This window comes from Rhinopithecus roxellana, chromosome 14 (assembly GCF_007565055.1).
Source record: "Rhinopithecus roxellana isolate Shanxi Qingling chromosome 14, ASM756505v1, whole genome shotgun sequence".
Classification (NCBI taxonomy): Eukaryota; Metazoa; Chordata; class Mammalia; order Primates; family Cercopithecidae; genus Rhinopithecus; species Rhinopithecus roxellana.
In genome coordinates, this window is record NC_044562.1 from 96,620,911 (window position 1) to 96,640,151 (window position 19,241).

Genomic DNA, 19,241 nt, shown 5'->3' on the forward strand with positions numbered 1-19,241 from the left:
TGCGGTGGGTGGATCCTTCCCGCAGCTGGTAGTCCCAACATCTGTCCAAGTCCGGCTGAGTCTGGGGTTTTCATGGGTTCCAAAGGGAGGAAATGCATGCTGATTGGTCCATAGGCAATCATGGGAGGGCCTGGAAAAAGCAACATAAGCTCACTCCAGGCCGGGGACTCCACCCAGAACTGGAGGCTGGCTCCCAGGCTTGAAAGTGGGGTTTCACCAGGGACTCACCCCTTCCCACCCAGAAGCCTGCCTGCCACCATCAACACACCATCCATGGCGCCCAGGCTGCTCATGCTGAGTGGTGCCTGCAGGGCTACCCCGAGCCACCCTCAACCCCCTTGGCCTCCCTCCCATGCTAGTTTGTACCCAAAGTCCAGAGGGGACCAAGGTGACAGGGGGCTGGTGTGTTGGCATTGCCCCGAGCATGCACACACCTGGCCGGGTTGCAACAGTGCCTGGGCTCAGCTTCAACTTTGCTCCCAAATCAGAGTGGGCACCAGGAGTGGGGAGAGGCCAGGCAGTAGAAGCAGGCATTTCCGAGTCTGCGGGGGAAGGGGACTTCCCAAGCCCCTGAGATCACAAGGATGCCCTGGTTCTGCTGCCCCAGCTGCGCAGTTGCAGCTGTGCCTGGGAGTGCAGAAGCGGGCAGGGTTCCCGCCAGTTCCCAGCTCCTGCTGGCTCTGCAGAGTGTGCAGCCCCAGCCTTGCCTCACCCACTGCAGCTGATGTCCCTCCCCCACTGCCGTCAATGGCAGAAGGTGAAGAGGAAACAAGGGTGGAGCAAGAGGGTGGGGGATGTGCCATACACTTTCAAATTATCAGATCGCATGAGAACTCACTATCACGAGAACAGCAAGGGTGAAATCCACACCCATGATCCAATCACGTCCCACCAGGCCCCTCCCCTGACATGTGGGGATTACAGTTAGAGATGATATTTGGGTGGGGACACAAAGCCAAATTGTATCAGTGGGAGTATATTGAACCTTGCCTGTTAATTTGCTCTCTCTTCTCACATACCTCTTTTTCTTTCATCCTGTCTCAGGAAAATAAATATTCTTCCTTCTTGCTTAGGAGTATTGCCCTCCCTTTCTGCTCCCTCCAAGGGCTCCAGTAGTGCTCCTGAGTGCTCATGACTGGGCCCTTGCTTCTAAGTCTCTCTTTAACTATAGCTACTTGGTCTTTCCCTGCTTCTTACATTCCATCTGTTTGGGCAACAGGCCTCAAAGTTAAAGAATTATATAAAACACTGCTCTAGCATTTTGCTCTCTCAAATAACCACCATCCCTCTTGCATCTTGAGTCTCTCTCTTTCTCCCTCCTACAAACATAGTGAGCTACCTTGCTTTAAACTCAGGCTATCAGATAAGATCTGGGCATTTTTGCCTTTAACCTGAAACCATGTCTCCCACTTATCGAGCCTCAGTCCTTCAACCAGTCAGGATGTAGGTTGCTGTAGTGTTTCTAGAAGCTGTGAAGAACTGTTTTTTACTCTACAAACCATTTGGTGATGAACAAGGTTTGGTTAGCCCCCTTATTTGATAATATGCTTCTCATAGTTATGTGACAATGTCTAAGATTTCACTAACAATATAGTGCAAATGAACTAGCTTGCTCTCAATGTACACTGGTGAATAAGATCATTGGTGAATAAGATCACATATGAGTTATATGATAATGCATAAGATTTCACTAACATAACATTTCTTACTATGTATGGCTTTTCTCAAGCTCACTGATCCAAGGGCTAATAATTCTTCCTCGTAATTCACCCTTAAAGAGCTATAGTTTTGATTTTCTAGCCCGTCTTTCATGTAAATGCAATCATGTGAAGTACATTTTATAATTCCCATTATTCTCATTTTTCAAGTGAGAAATCTAAAAGCTAGTAGGTTCTAGCAATTTTCTTAAGGCCACATATTTTGTACAAGCATTCAAGATTACAGAAGTATCTGTGTCCATAATCTTTCTGGAACACCGTGCTTAAATGTTTTCTGCAAATAAGAAAATTAAAATGGTTTCTGCAAAAGATTATTTGCTCCTATTAGCTCTTTGTTCTTTAAACAGGTATATCACTTAGGACTCTTTCAGTTACAAGTAACAGTAAATACAATTTAGCTTAAGCAAGAGCATTGACTAATTTGGCTGAAAGTTCTAGTATCAATTTCTAGAGAAATATGATATCAATGTTAAGTATCTCACCTCCAGACAGGATCCATTGTGTCCAGGATTTTGCCACTTAAGATCATTGATCTTATTTTGCATAACTCTAGGAACAAAAGAAAAAACCCTTTCCATAAAGCTCAAAAAAGTCCCATAATGAAGTTTTGGGAGCTCCTTTTAGACCTGAAGGATGAGAAACTGGTCATGTTACCTTTGTAGGAGAAAGTTCCAGGAAAAGGAAATAGTATGTGGGAAAATCCTAAGGTAAAAATGAGCTCAGGTTCTTCATAGAACTGAGAGAAGCCCATTTACCACAAGAGGAAGATAACCAGGAAAGGAGTGGCAAAAGATGAAGGTGGATTAAAAAAAAATACATATGGCATATATATATACACACGTGTGTGTGTGTGTGTGTGTGTGTGTGTGTATGCCCACATACATATATATGGGCCATTTGAACCTCATAAGACATGGTAAAACCTCGCTTTTTCACTTAAGGTTAATGTCTAGCTGGTAGGGGATCTTAAACAAGGATATGATTTTTTTCTCATTCAGAATTTGAGAAGATTAATTCTTGTGAATATTGGAAATGGGCAAGTTTTAGAGGATCAGCTAATAGGGAATTTCAGCTAGCCATGAGAAAAAAGCTCATAGCTTAGATTGAAGTGGCAAGCGAGGGTTGGAAGAAGTAGAGAGAACTAAGAAAATTAGGAGGCAGATGATTAGGGCTTAGTAATTACTTGTGTGCGGTGGACCTTTGTCTAGGGGGATAGTGTAAAAGAGACTAATAATTTGAAACAAAACAACAGATATTTCCTGATTGCCTGGGAGACTTGACATTTTTCAATACCTGTAAGCAGAACTTGACTTCCTCAATGCCACAGTCCAGTCAACTTTATCTATAAACTCCTAGTTGCTTCATACTTTTATATTACATGCCCAGGACCTGAAAGTTGTTGAGTTTGGGTTTTCCTTTATAGAAAGAAAAAAAAAAAGAAGGGCCTACTACTTAGTCCTTACAATCATCAAAATTTGTCAATTACCAGAGCAGTTACAAACAAAGACTCATAGCTGTCAAGGGGATGGAAGGAGTACCAAGAAAGGCTTGTTGTATTTCATTGAACCAGTGAAGATAGTGTTTTAAGAAGGAAGAGATTCTCAACCGTGCAGAAGTTTTGCTCAGAAAGCAGTCAAGATGAGAGATCAAACATAGAATGGAAGATGTTCAAAATGTCTGATGATATGGTAACACAGAAGATAAAAACAAAGGTTACTAAAACATATCAGTATAAATATTTGACTTAGAAAATGAAAGTTGCTGGTTGTAATGGGCTGAACCGTGTCACTCTAAAAATTCAGATGTTGAACTCCTAAATTACAATATCTCAGAATGTGACTGTATTTGGAGATAACGATCTTTAAAGGGATAATTAAGTTAAAACACTTTCACTAGGCTAATCCAATTTGACTGGTGTCCTTATAAAAAGAGAAAATTAGGGCACAAACATACATAGAAGACGATGTGAAGACAGGAAGATGGCCACCTACAGCCAGGAAAAGAGGCTTCAGAAAAAGTCAACTCTGCTGGCATCTTGATCTCAGACTTATAACCTCCTGTGTGAACATAAATTTATGTTATTTAAGCCACCCATTCTGTGGTACTTTGCTGTGGCAGCACTGGCAAACTAATACACTGGTGATTTTAACAAAAGGCACGTCGGTAAAGTGATTTGAGTGAGAAGAAGAACTAATAGGAATCAAGAAAATAAGGAAAGCAAGTTTCTTGGTTTTAACTTTAAGAAGCTTATATGTAGCATTGAATTATCTCTTACACATTCAAAAATCCTATCTAAAAATTGAAAATTAAATATGCTATGTACAGATTTCTATGAAAGATAAAGAGTATTTAATTTTGATTTTGGAAAATGTTTTATATGCATGGATATTTGAATGTGTGCATCTTTACTAGAAAATATTTAATGTTTCCTTAAGATACTCTAATTTGAGATAAGTAACATTCAGATTGGGGCTAGGATGAAGTTCTTTTCACTTCCTGTAAGGAATATTGTAATAGATTATGGCCAAATTTAGACATTATATTTTCTAAATCAAGCATAGGCATACATTTTGTATTGCCTTGCCCGATAGCAGGACATACAGTGGAAATTAGAATGATTCCCAAACATCTGTGCCATGTGGTTATTGTTGTTATTTAGGGAGTTATAAAGATCTATGAATAGGATAAGGCAAGAAGGAAGTAAAACATCTTATCCAGTGTAAGGGCTATTATAATTAAGGGATAACTCTTTTATAAATAGAATATGACACTATCATGCGGAGTGAAGACCAAGATGTCAGACAAATGTAAGGACACAGGCAAGTTCAGCCCACACCAGGGAAGCAACAGGAATGATATGTGTACTAGGCTTATGCATATGACTTCCCAGCCAACCAGAAGGGGCTTCAGTAAGCTGACAGCCAAGTGTATAGTTTAAGTTAAAATTTCTGTTTCAAGTCTTGTAGAAATGAATGTAGCTTGAATCACACAAACTTTTTTTTTTTTTTTTTTTTTTTTTTTTTAAGACGGAGTCTTGCTCTGTCGCCCAGGCTGGGGTGCAGTGGCCGGATCTCAGCTCACTGCAAACTCCGCCTCCCGGGTTTACGCCATTCTCCCGCCTCAGCCTCCCGAGTAGCTGGGACTACAGGCGCCCGCCACCTCGCCCGGCTAGTTTTTTGTATTTTTTAGTAGAGACGGGGTTTCACCGTGTTAGCCAGGATGGTCTCGATCTCCTGACCTCGTGATCCGCCCGTCTCGGCCTCCCAAAGTGCTGGGATTACAGGCTTGAGCCACCGCGCCCGGCCACACAAACATTTTTTAAGACCTGGGACATGCATCTCAAGATCTGGCGTATGTGCAAGTAGTCCATGCATTTCAATTCCAGAGAAGATAGCTAGTCTCTTCTTGGACTTCAGCCAGTTTCCTGGAAGGGTGAAAGAGCTGGTTGATGGTGAGGGCCACAAGACTAACACAGCTTCCTAAAGGTCTCCATAGTGACAAGAGAGGGCTGGGACGTTGACACTAGGTAAGCAAAGAGTAATGTGTGAGTCCAAAGTTAGTATTCCCCAGAAGCCAACTCCCATACACTTCATAAATGCAGGAGAATGACAGAAGAATTTGGAAGAATCATAGTTAGGAGTGTAAATTCTCTGTAAATTTAAAGCTTATCCTCAAAATTTTATGGCAAATAGAAAAACGGAAGAGTAATTGTAAAATGTAATTAATTAGAGTACATAATTCTTCTAGAGCTATGACTTATTCTTAGCAAGTCTCTCATGTCAGTTTCATAAGAGTGATCATGACAGGTGGCCAGCTCCTTCATTGAGTTCATAAAGATTTAACCAAGTTTTAAACAAAAATAGAGTAAATCAATTTATTTTAAGAGGTGATTTTATTTCTGGCCAGGTGTGGTGGCTCACGCCTGTAATCCCAGCCCTTTGGGAGGCCGACGCAGGTGGATCACCTGAGGTCAGGAGTTTGAGACCGGCCTGGCCAACATGGGGAAACCCCGTCTCTACTAAAAATACAAAAATTAGCCAGGTGTGGTGGTGGGTGCCTGTAATCCTAGCTACATGGGAGGCTGAGGCAGGAGAATCACTTGAACCTGGGGGGCAGAGGTTGCAGTGAGCCGAAATCCTGCCACTGCACTCCAGCCTGGGTGACAAAGCAAGACTCCATCAAAAAAAAAAAAAAAAAAAAAAAAAAAAAAAAAGAAAGAAAGAAAGAAAAGAAAAGAAAGAAAGGAAAAAAAAGCAAAGCAAAGAAAAAAGAAATGATTGTATTTCTAGTAGGCTATTTCTAATAGGCTAGTATTTTGTAAGCTTTAAGCAGACACCAGCTCAATAAAATATTGAAAAAAACCCCCACATATATCATAGGTCCTTTCAGTAAGCTGAGCACCCAAAATGGCATCTTATAGTTTCTCATAAATTGCAGTTCAACAATGTTGAATATAATAAAATGGTTATCGAAAGTTAGAGCCATGTTTTTAAAAGTTCCCAGATACCTGGGTAGCTAAGCTTATTTAATAAATTGTTGTGATGTAATGTTACTAAATCTCCTAAGGTTAAATTTAAGGTTTTTTTAATGGGTGCTCAGGTTTAAATTAACTTTGTATTTTTCTCTGATGTTAAATTTTGATTTGTGCCTTTAGAATCTGTAACTCTCATTCCTTTTCATATGATAAAATCATTTGATAGAACAAGAAAATAAATCCCAAGGTTATAAAATCAACACCACCATTTCTTTGAAATTTTGGCTGCTAAAGGACTCATGTCATTCTCAAACACAATGATAAAGAAATTAGCAATTTTCAAAAATCATGTGACTTAAATCCTTTTTGTTACACTCATTTCTCTCATTTAAATAAGTTTCTGAGAGAACTATTGATTTGTTCTTTTTCTCTGAAAGATTAAACACCTGGAGTTTGTCATGTACTCACATTTGAAATTCAAATCATTTGTATATAATGCATTAAATTATTTGAAAAGGCAAATTTGACAGATTAGTGTGAGATGATAGCATACTCTGTCTGCTATGATATAAAGTGGTTCAGAAGCATGTAATAAGCCCCTGAAGCATGTGTTCTCACTGTATTTAAAGTGGCTCACTTTTCAGCAAGATCAGTGATTTCTTATATAAACCTATTAGCAGCTTTTTGATTATAAGAGGATGGACAGTTCTTTCTTATGAGTTAGTTTGCAAATATTAGTTTTCTTTAAAAAAAATCCGAACAGAGAACCAATAAGCTTCTTTAACTTTGACAATTGCCTAATACAATTTAAATTACATTTATTAACTTAGTTCTGCAGCTTTGGAAAGTATTTGCACTAGGCATATCCTATCTCTCCATCTCCTATCAGCTAATGTCCTCGGTAGTCTATTTCCAGTTACATGTGTGGAGATATGAGATCAGTGCAATATGTTTTTACCCTTTTCAATTCTTGTAGTTCCATGCTGAAATTATTTAATGTGGGATTAGTTGAATGGTGTCTGTCATAGAAAGGGATTGTTGTAAAAACTTTCTTGTCTTTTGCCACCTTTAGTTCACTGCCTTTTAATATCATATAACACTCGAATTTTCCTTAGAAAGGAGTAATAAATAATTTCTGTCAGCCAAAATAATTCAAACCCCTGAGAGGAGTAGAAGGTAATATGATTTTGGCCAAGCATAAAAACCATAAAGAATCAAGCAAAAAGAAGAAATTGCCAAGATATGCAGTGTAAAACGTTTATAAAGAGATAGGTAAGTGGGGAAATGGTACTGCTTACTGTGGATTTGGAAATTATTTTAAAGGCAACATAATTTTCATGCATTCAAACATAGTATTTTGATTGCATTACATAGCTCAGTACATGGGGAAAATCTCATACCCGTGAAGTCTTCTAGGTAATTCTAAAAATTGTTAAGTTTATATGAGAAAGTTTTGTGCTCAAATAACAAAGGCAAATTTTTGTTTTTATGTCAACTTAATATCAAATGAGGAGTAAATATATTTAGCAATTCATATGCTTGACAAAAGATTTTTAGCTAAGATGTTTATTTTCTCAATATTAAGTGTAAAAGAAGGGATAAACTAAATTCCTGTTTTTCGTTCTCTGTTTGTGATTGTCTTTTAACTCTACAGATATATTTGGAGCATCAGAAAATTTCACAAAATTACATTAGGATGAGATATACTCTCTGCTCTCAAAGAGTTCACCATCTAATGGAAAGACAGTTAGTTACCAAACAATAAAATCGCTAACAATAAGGGAAGCAGAGTAGCAAAGTATTTATGTCTATGTAGGGCTGTCAGAGAAGGATTCACAAAAAAATAGTTATGCTACTTCTTGTGAGAAAAGAAGACTTAATTATCAAGGTATTGAGGTATAGCTCAGGGTATGTGTTCCTGCAAAAGGAACAAACTGTAAAACGTGTTAATTATAAGAGAATGAAGCATTCACACGTTGTTTCAATGTTTTCTGTTTATAATACCTCAATTTACCATGGTTTTCATCTCTAGGCCAACATCATCCTGATACTAAAGCCTGACAGAGATACAAAAAAAAAAGAGAATTTTAGACCAATATCCCTGATGAACATCGATGCAGAAATCCTCAACAAAATACTGGCAAACTGAATCCAGCAGCATATCAAAAAGCTTATCCACCATGATCAGGTGGGCTTCATCCCTGGGATGCAAGGCTGGTTCAACATACACAAATCAACAAATGTAATCCAGCATATAAACAGAACCAAAGACAAAAACCACATGATTATCTCAATAGGTTCTCATCTAGTTCAACTTAATTGCTTTATTACTCCAATAAATTAACATTGAATTATTACAGGACAATAAATGAATTAATGGCAGTCAGATTGGTTTGTAGAGACTGAGGACAGTGAGGAATCCTAAAGACCAGAAATAATAAAATTTCAATGTGATGTGAGACTCATAATTGAGAATCTGTATGTGTCTTCAAAAATAATTAGGTCTCAAATTGTGGCATCTAAAGAGTTACCTTGCAAACACTACTTCAACATTGTGATCTCGCTCTTATTGTATCTTAGAATTTGATTTTGTGAAACACTACTTCAACATTATGGTCTTGCTCTTATTATATCTTAGAATTTGATTTCGTGTCTATGTGCTGAAACCACTTCATGGTACTAAGTTAAAAATGTGCTAATAGTTCTTGAGATCATGAGGATACTGTTTCTCAGCAGATAATGCACTGAAGTGTTCAATTTCAAAATAAATATACTTAAGGTGCAACAGTGCACATTATGAGTTTCAGACTGTTATATTACCATTAAAATAAATTCTAAGAATATACTTGCTTGGAAAATTCTAATTAGTATGATTACTATGGAACTGGAAATAATTATTTTAAAACTCGTAAGAGCCTATTTTGAAAAAGAATCCGCAGTAGAATAAGAAACTGCCAAATGAGTCATTAGTCTAAAAAGGTAAAATATTTCCTTTGAATTCTGCTAAATATATTATTTCTCAGATTCAAGGACAGTGCATTGAAATTACTTTATAGAATTTTTCTAAGAAAAATATGATACGGGAAAGTCCTGTTTATCAGGAGAAAAAAAAAAGAAATTAGGAAATACGGACACATGAACCAATAGGAATTGATTTAAAATTTACTTATAATTCACATTAGCCCTAAGCTTCAGTCCAGGAGTTATGACTAATAATAAAAAATAAAGAAATAATTATTTTGTGATCCATTAGTTTAAAACCAGTAAACACTAACAAATTATTTCCATACTTGCATATATTAGTCAACTTTCCTCACAATAATATGCATATCAAACAACTCTAAAACTCAGTAGTGTCCAATAGGAAGCAATTATTTCTTATTCATCTGACTCAAGGTCTGTTGAGGCTCAGTTGACTTCAGATAAGCTCAAGAAGCCCTGTATTCAAACTGTGGAATTTGTTTGGTTTGCTCCATGGGCCTCTCATTCTTCTGAGATCTGTAGGCTACCCAGAATATGTTCTTTTCTTGGCAGTGACATTAATATAAGAGAGAAAACCAAGCCATATGACTTAACTACTCTTCAACATTCTACTTGTTTCAGACCCAGTAACAGCCCATGGGCCAAAATAAGTTCTGTTGCCACACTCTACAATGATTGAATGGAAAACAGTATTCTGTTCACCATGAAGCTATCACAAGGGTGGGTATGCAAAATCTGGCTACTAAGAAATAACAAATGAAGACTGATAAGTAAATCTGCCACAACTTTAATATTTGTTTATAAAAAGAAAAGTTTGCATGTATTTTTCTGAAAATTTGGATTTTAAAAAGTGTTTCCAATAATTAATACGTGTGGATAGCAGTAAGTACCCCAAACTAAGAACAGAAATGCTTAGAGATAAATAAATGCGTACACATGCATGCATACATGTACACAGGCCAGTCGGAAGGAAGAAGAGGAAAAATAAGCAAACTCATTGAGGAAGTACAGCAAAGAAAGCACAGAGGAGAAATTGGGAGAACCTGTGCTGAGAGACAGCTCTGGTCCTGCCAGTTTCCGGGTACAGCTCCATACCCATGCACTGTTATTGGTTTTGATATACAAGGCCTGCAATTTCAACACCTCTAAGAGAAACTTACATTTTTATCTTCATGCATCCTCAATGTGCATAAGTGAAGCATTTTATCTTGAATGTAAATGTACACAGAATGCTGTGTTCCTCAGATCTATCCTTGTGTTTCCGTGTTACCTATTAAGAGAAAAAAAAAAAAACAGAGTTAAAATTGAAATAACTTAAATCTTTCTACTTCTCACTGACTTCAAGGAGAAAAGAATTTCTTCATTGCTATTTCTATTCCCACCTTCCAATTATTCAAACCAACTTGCATTCAGAGAATAGCACTGATTGCTGTTTAGCATTCTATTTAGTGACGGGTATGTTATTCTCTGGATCATCTGTTTGCTATGATCCAGTTCTAGACATAGAGAGGGAAATAGAGCAAAAATCTGGACCTTTTGTATCACAGATCTATGGATTTGAAAAGAGACTCTGGATTGTCCAATCCACAATGGATCTGGCAAGGCTGTGTGGACTGATATTGGATGAGTTTAACATTGTTTTCTTTTGTGCTACAAGACACATTACACCCTGCTGGTTAAGGACGCACACTTTGAAGCCTCACTAGGTTCAAACTGCAGTTTCTTGCTTACTGGCCTTAGGAAGAAATTTTGCGAAAGGGGATGACTTCTAAAACAGGGTATATTCCGCCTGTCCTTTAAATGATTATGTCTGTGAAGTACTTAGAACACTTTGCTATTACTTCCATAATCTTGGAAAACATTCTGTCGGCATCTCCAGAACATCACACTTTAATCCCCTCCATCCCATAGATTGTGAGTTCTTTAGGTAATGATTCTTTTCCCTCCCTCCCCGTGGTCACAGGGAAAGAGATGGTTGACCTGTGATCTTAGGAGGAATAAAGAGAAGCTAGGAGGAGATACTAAAGTTACTGCACTTTTAAAGTAACTTAAGTCCTTGAATGTCTTCATCTCCAATTCAGTATTGCCCTGAAAAGTCACACTCGCAACATGGAAGATAACAGCTGGGCAACTTGTCTCTTGAGATTCCATGGCAGTTTCTAAGTATTCCTTGCTGTTACTCTAGGACTTTAAGGGTGCAGTCACACAGGGAATGTGTTCTGAACAGTTTTATCAACTTTAGAACCGATGAAGAGTTAATTTGAAGGTGAATCCTGATTGACTTAACCCCTCACTATTTTGTATAAATACTATCACTTGTGAGGTAAACTGAATCACTTGACATATTTAATGCAAACAAACTCTGAAACTGATTGTTCTTCGCTTTCCTATGTTCCTTAAGCAAACCAGCCTAGTGACTCTATTTCAACAGTTGCTAATTCTTTTGAAAAAGTATCTACCCTCCAATTATCCACTAATATGTCACTATCTTTCAGAGGTAGTGACAATATGACATTTCAAATCACAATGCCTAATGTAGATAATTCCAGCAACTTTCAAACTTTTCTTCTATGGACAAAAATAAAAGAATAAGAATAGAAAAAATAAATACACATATACATGTATACCTCATCTTGCAAACTAGTTTATTTAGTTGATGAGAGACACAATGTCAGATGATATTATTACCCACAATTTAATGGAGAAGTAGTTTCCTTGTATGCTATAACTTCCTTTACATAGGGGATTATGATAATGCTGTTTTCTGAGGAAAAGGAAATTTGTCAACATAGAAAGCCTGGACCAAAGTACTACAGTGTACCATGCCGCTCCTGTATGATGATCCACTGACTATCATCCATTCTGTCACATGGAACTATAAAGAATTTACACTTCTATAGGCTAGAGCATAAATACCACCTTTCTTAAATGTCCTTGTCTAGAATTAGACTTTTTCTAAAATACCTAGCTTTTATCCTACAGTATTCGCTTGCTTCATATTTACCAAAGAAGAAAAACGAAAACTAAAAGCAAAAAGCAAAACACTCAAAGAGAAAAATGAATTTTAAAATATATTCACTGAGTACATGTAGAATATTGATAATATCTTGATTTCACAGTACAAATGAACAAGTGTTATCTCTAAATGAATGGCATTGGTCCAAAAATCTGAATATCTATTATAAATCTTTTATAATCTTTGCAAAAATACAAATGAAACACATTTATCACTGACTCTGTGAGTAAAAGCAGTTTAAAGATGAAAATCAGCATATGAATGATACCCAGAAGTTAAGGTGAGACTTATTATAGTAGCATTTCCTATAAATCAGGGATTATGCAACGTTTTTACTTTATCCTCAGAATAATTGCAGTTGCTCAAATACTATTAAAGATATATAACGGGATTTCAGAAACCACAAAGAACACATGTGCAGATTATTTTCAAAGACAAAGTTAATTTATCTATTGTTTTTAAGGATAGGACATTACAGTACACATTAGAAAACACTTTCCCAAATTGTCTTGCCAAATATATGAGAATAACTTTTGCAATAGTTCAATATTTTATCTCAATGTGACATTGCCCTGTTCTCAATTATGGCTTCAGAAAATAAAAAGTTCCAGCCAGTAAGCATTTATGTCCTTTGTACAGCCTCTCTTGGTTATCTCACTCCTATTTATTTAAAAATAAAATCAAAGTTAAGTGGACAAGATTTGTATTTCCACTTTTCCATTCCTAGAGCAACTCTGTGAGAGACACTTAGGAAAATTTCCTTTCAACAAAGATCTGTGTCTGTGTCTGTGTGTGTGTGTGTGTGTGTGTGTGAGAGAGAGAGAGAGAGAGTGAGAGAGAGAGAGAGAGAGAGAGAGAGAGAGAGAGAGAGAGAGAGAGAGGGCCAAGAGACAGAGACAGGAGAGACAGACAAAGATGAGAAAATAGCTTTTAAGTAACTCAAATGTAGTAAGGATGAGAGCATTTCCATTGTTTGTATTCTCTGTTGGAGTTTTAGTCATCATTGAATTAGCAGCAACTGTGACCTCAGAATGCCACAAAATACCCTCATAACCTAATGGAAATATTAGGGTATAGATATGGGAAGGAGAGTATTTCTCCTTTTTGTACAGCAAGTATCTACTTTTACTGCATCCTTTTTACTTGACATCATTCAAATTAGAATGGGAAAAGAGGAAACAAAATGGAAATTGTTGATTTCTCACCTTGATTGAAATTCTGAAATACTTGAAAAGTAAGAAATAATAACACTAGTAGAATATTATAAAATGGTTTAGGAATACCCATGTATACTGTCTGATGATTACTGATTAATTGATTTGTGTGATAACTAAAAAATATATACACAGTGGCCTTCAAACAGAATACACTTTTATCCAGCATTATTGAGAAAAGGTTGATGTAGCTAATGAAAAACTGGAGTTAACTTTCTCTCTATATTCTGCACAGATGAATAATTTTATGTAATTTACAAAAATTAAAGTAGTCTTAGTATTTATCAGACATAAGTTATTCATTGATTTCAGTGTTTTAAAATTTATTTAACTTTCTTTCAATACTTTGATGAAATCATTACAGACATCAGAGGTCCTAATATGTTAGATGCACTGGAGTTGTCAAAATTAATAATCTTCCAATTAATGGAAAGCCAGTTACTAAATTGTGCTGTAAATGAGTTCTAGTTCTAGTGGATCTCACACATGAGTAAGTGTTTTCTATTACTTTTTTTTTATTACAGTGAAGAAAGAACAACCTTATAATACTGTAATGTCAAAAAAGTCGCAGATCTTGAATCACACACAAATAAATAAGAAATTGTGTACAGCTATAGTGTTCTGTATTTTCCATGAATGTCATGAAAATATATATTTTTAGTCAATATAATGTACATTAATGTGTGTGCATAGAAAAATACATATGTGTACACATATATATGTATGTGTATATATGTGTATTTATATGCATATATATGTCTACATATAGCTAGCTATAACTATAGATGAAACTATGATATATTAGCTTTCTATTGTTCTATAATAAATACAGCTTAAAACAACATATATTGCTTATCTTGCAGTTTTGTGGGCCAGGCATCTAGGCATGGTTTAACAGGGTCCTCTGCCAACCTGCAATTAAGGTGTCAGCCTGAGCAGATTCTTATCTATAGATTCCATTAGGAAAAAGTCCAGTGTTCAGCTCACTCAGGTTGTTGGCAAGTGGCTGTAGACTGAGGGCTCCAAGTTCTTGCTGGATGTCTGCTGGAAATGACCCTCAGTTCCTTTCCATGTGGACTTCCCCAACATAGCCTCTTATTTACCTCGCCAGCAAGGAGAGTCTACAGAGCAAGTCAGCTAGTAAATCGGAGTTTTACAGAACAAAATAAAATCCCAAGAGCAATATTCCATCAGTTTTATATATTGTGTGGGTTAAAAGGAAGTCTCAGGTTTCAGGCCCTGCTGTATTAGTCAGAGTTCTCTAGAGGGAAAGAACTAATAGGATATATATATATATATATACACACACACACACACATACATACACACACACACACATATATATAGTGGAATCTATTAAGTATTAACTCACACGATCACAAGGTTCCACAACAGGCTCTCTGCAAGCTGAGGAGCAAGGAGAGCCAGTACGAGTCTCAAAACTAAAGAACTTGGAGTCCAATGTTCAAGGGCAGGAAGCATCCAGCATGGGAGAAAGCTGTAAGCTGAGAGGCTAGGCCAGTCTAATCTTTTCACATATTCTAGCCAAGCTGGCAGCTAATTAGATGGTGCCCACATTAAGGGTGGGTCTGCCTTTCCCAGCCCACTTACTCAAATGTTAATCTCCTTTGGCAACACCCTCACAGACACACCCAGGATCAATACTTTGCATCCTTCAATCCAATCAAGTTCACACTCAATATTAACCATCATACCTGCCCACACTCAAGAAGAGGGGATCACAGAAAGGCATCAACACCGCCAGGCAAAGATCATGGAAATCTACCCTCAAGTCTGTCCATAAATACCAATTTTGGCTCAGTAAACATAGTCACTGATAATATGGTGGCTCAATTTTATACGTAATTTATATCAAAGGTAGTCAAATTATGGCCCACAGGCCAGCCACCTGTTTTTGTAAATAAAGTTTTGTTTGCACACAACCACATCCATGTGTGTATTGTCTATGGCTTCTTTCGGGTAGCAAAGGCAGATTTGAGTAGTTGCAACAGAGACTACCATATGATCCACAAATGCTATTAATAATGTATTTATTATCTAGCCATTTAAGAGAATTTGCCAACCTCTAAAGAATGGGTTTTAACATAAATTAATTCCTTTATGAAGTAGATTGATTGATTATATTTTTTCCAATAGTTTTTGAAACAATAGATACAACCTAACTGATAGTGATGACTACTAACGCCAAGCTTTGTGAAATTGGAAATATGAAAAGTTTCTCATAGTAATATAGCACCATCTCATGGAATATCATAGAAACTGTCAGAAAAATTTATTACTGTACTACTAAATTACTGAGCATCAGGAATACTCTTTTTTAACTTTTAAATTCTACTAAAAATAATATGCAAAAACTCTACCTTATGAATTTAAATAAATATATAAAATTAGATACCATCTAATCCAACTCTATCATGATCTAGATAAGGAAACTGGTCTTCTGAAATTGAGTTACTTAAACTTACACAGCAAGTGAGATTTCAGGCTTTTATTAAAAAGTTATAAATGTGTATTTATGTAATGAGTGTGTGCATGTTTAAATATGTTAAATATTTCAACAGTAAGATTTTATTTAGAATGCCGGTTTCTGCATTTTTTTTTTTTTTTTTTTTTTTTTTTTTTTTTTTTTGAGACGGAGTCTCGCTCTGTCCCCCTGGCTGGAGTGCAGTGGCGCGATCTGGGCTCACTGCAAGCTCCGCCTCCTGGGTTCATGCCATTCTCCTGCCTCAGCCTCCTGAGTAGCTGGGACTACAGGCGCCCGCCACTGCGCTCAGCTAATTTTTTTTGTATTTTTAGTAGAGACGGGGTTTCACCATGGTCTCGATCTCCTGACCTTGTGATCCGCCCGCCTCGGCCTCCCAAAGTGCTGGGATTACAGGCGTGAGCCACCGCGCCTGGCGGTTTCTGCGTTTTTAATGAAACTTTTTATTTAGACCAATTTCAGATTTATAGAACAATTGCAAAGATAGTAAAGCATCGTTTTTCATACATGTAAGTATGCACTAAATAACTTGGATCTATACCAAAATAGTGGAGATGAAATGATTTGGAGTGTCACATTTAACTCTGAATATGAAAGTACAAGAGGGCCTATATTAGTCTGTTCTCACACCGCTATAAAGACATTCCTTAGACCGGGTAATTCATAAAGAAAAGAGGTTTAATCGGTTCATAGCTCTGCAGGCTATAGAAGCTTTTGCTTCTGGGGAGGACTCACAAAACTTACAATCATGGCAGAAGGCAAAGGGAAAGCAAGCACATATTCACATGGCTGGCAAGAGAGAGAGAGACAGCAAGTACAGTGGGAGGTGCTACACACTTTCAAACAACTGAATCCTGTGAGAACTATCATGAGACAGCAGTAGGGGGATGGTGCTAAAATGTTGGAAACCACCCCCATGATCTAATCATCTCCCACCATGCTCCACCTCCAACACTGAGAATTGCAATTCAACATGAGATTTGGGTTGGAACACAGAGCCAAACCATATCAGGACACTGAAAAATGGGAACATGTTAAGGCGAATTAACATCAGGGAGATAAGATACAACGCTTCAGAAAAACACTTCATTTAACAAGCTTCGGAAGCAACTGGGTTTTTTTGCATAGAAGGCATGACTGAGCAGAACAGAGAGTGCTGCTTTAAGTATCTGAATGGCTGTCATGGGAAAGATGGGTCATGTTCTGTTTCTCGTTTTCCTCAGGCATAGAATGACTTCCAAGGGCCAAAAATATAGGGAGATAATTTTGTTCCAAGGCAAAGGACATAATTCTAACTCAGAGAAAACAGAATGAGCAAGCTGGCGAGTTTTCTGTCACAAGAGATCGCCAATCAGAAGCTTAACTCTCCTGGAAAGTTTGGTAGAGAAGAGTGTTACCGGATGGAACATCTTGACTGTGAGTTATCCAGGTTCTTGGCATGTTGAACCAAGAATTGAACAAAACAAAGCAACAAAAGAACAAATTAACGAAAAACAGACAAGTCAACAAAAGAACAGACTAACGAAAGCACAGATTTATTGAAGTGAAAGCACATTCTACAGAGTGAGAACCGACTCAAGCAAGTGGCTCAAAAGCCGCCCCCCCAACCCCAGTTACAGTTTTTATTAAGCTAAAAGAATTTGGTTAACACTCCTAGATGCCCTTTAGAGGCCTCCAATTGGTTACACCCTATGAAGGATTGGCCTGTGACCAATCAGAGGCTGAAGTGGAGATCTGGCCCATGGTTAGAGGCTAAAGTGGAAACTTCTGTCTTGTTATCACAGGAGCAAAGATCTGGCCTGTATCCTGCCTCATCTTGCCTAGAACTGGCTGCACCTGCTGTTCTTTTGCTTTTGCTTAACCCTTGGCTACCCTAATTCCCTAGTCCCCTGCCTCAAAGAGGATGCCGTTCAATAGTTGAATGAGAGATGAAAGTCAGTCTTGAAATCTCTATATTTGAATGTTTATATTTGTGGTGTAGAAATGTGGGTGGGATGTAGGGGATTCCCAAAGCATGAACAGCTTCAGGATGTACATTCAAGGGTTGGGTTAAGTGCATTCCCATATGTCCTGTCAATTAGACAAATAGCAATTGTGCCTCACTTACAGGAAGGGCGAACAAGAAGTCTGTAGGACATTCCAACATTTTTAGACATGCTCATACCTGATGAGGATGTCCCAGACCCCACTGGTGGGAAATGCTGGCCAGTGTTTCTTTAAGAAACCAAGGAGATCAGGATAGCCGATTTCAAGAGCTTCCCTTCCTTGCTCTCATTGAGGCCTCCTGGGTTAAGAGAACTGTAAAATGTGCAGCTTTTGTCCTTAGCAAACTTACACAGGAACAGAAAACCAAATACTGCATGTTCTCACTGACAAGTGGGAGCCAAATTATGAGAACGCATGGACACACAGAGGGTAACAACACATACTGGAGCCTTTAGGAGGGTAGAGGGTAGGAAGAGGGAGAGGATCAGGAAAAATTACTAATAGTTACTAGGCTTATTATCTGGGTATGAAATAATCTGTACAACAACCCCCAAGACACAAGTTTACCCATGTAACAAATCTGCACTGGTACCCCTGAACTTAAAATAAAAGTTAAAAAAAAAAGTGGCGCTTCATAAAATCCAACGAACTGCAACAGTCATAAACGTCACAAGTTGGACAACTTTGAATCATAACCATAAAGAGCAAGTATGTTATGTTAGGAAGCAAATTTAATTTTTTAATTGTATTTAGCTCATTCAGTCTACAGTTTTAAATCCAGATGGACTGTCCCATTTTGGACGCCTGCCACCCCTCAGGGGGCTGCCTCAGCCTGTATGAAACGTGCTTCTCAGGTCACCTCCCACTCGCACATGCATGCTCTCCTTACTCTGCTCGGGCTCTGGTGTTCAGAGTCGTGCTACTCCACAGTACTCCGGCCCTAAACTCCACACTGGGCCTCCCCATGCGTGGACACCCTCCTCAGCAAGCTCAGATTTCCACACCGCGCGCCACCTAACCCACCCCATGGATTCCCTCCGCACCTGCGATGGGCTCCTTGCAAGGATACCCTTCTCTCCCTCCTGACAGCACTCGCTGAGAGCCCCGTTCCGTCCTCACCGGGGTCAAGCAGCCCCTCTCCGCAGATGCCTTGCTCATTCCTTCCGGTCTTCACTGAGCTCCCTCCTCTCCCCATTACCACACTGCTCCGCCCTTCCTAGGGCTTCAGGATTAAATTGCTCTGGAATAGTTCAGGAATAAAAGGAAAAGGAAGGAAACGGAAAAGAAAGGAAGAGGAAGAGGAAGTACAAACTGAGGCTTGATAATGAATTGAAAAACGTTATAAAAT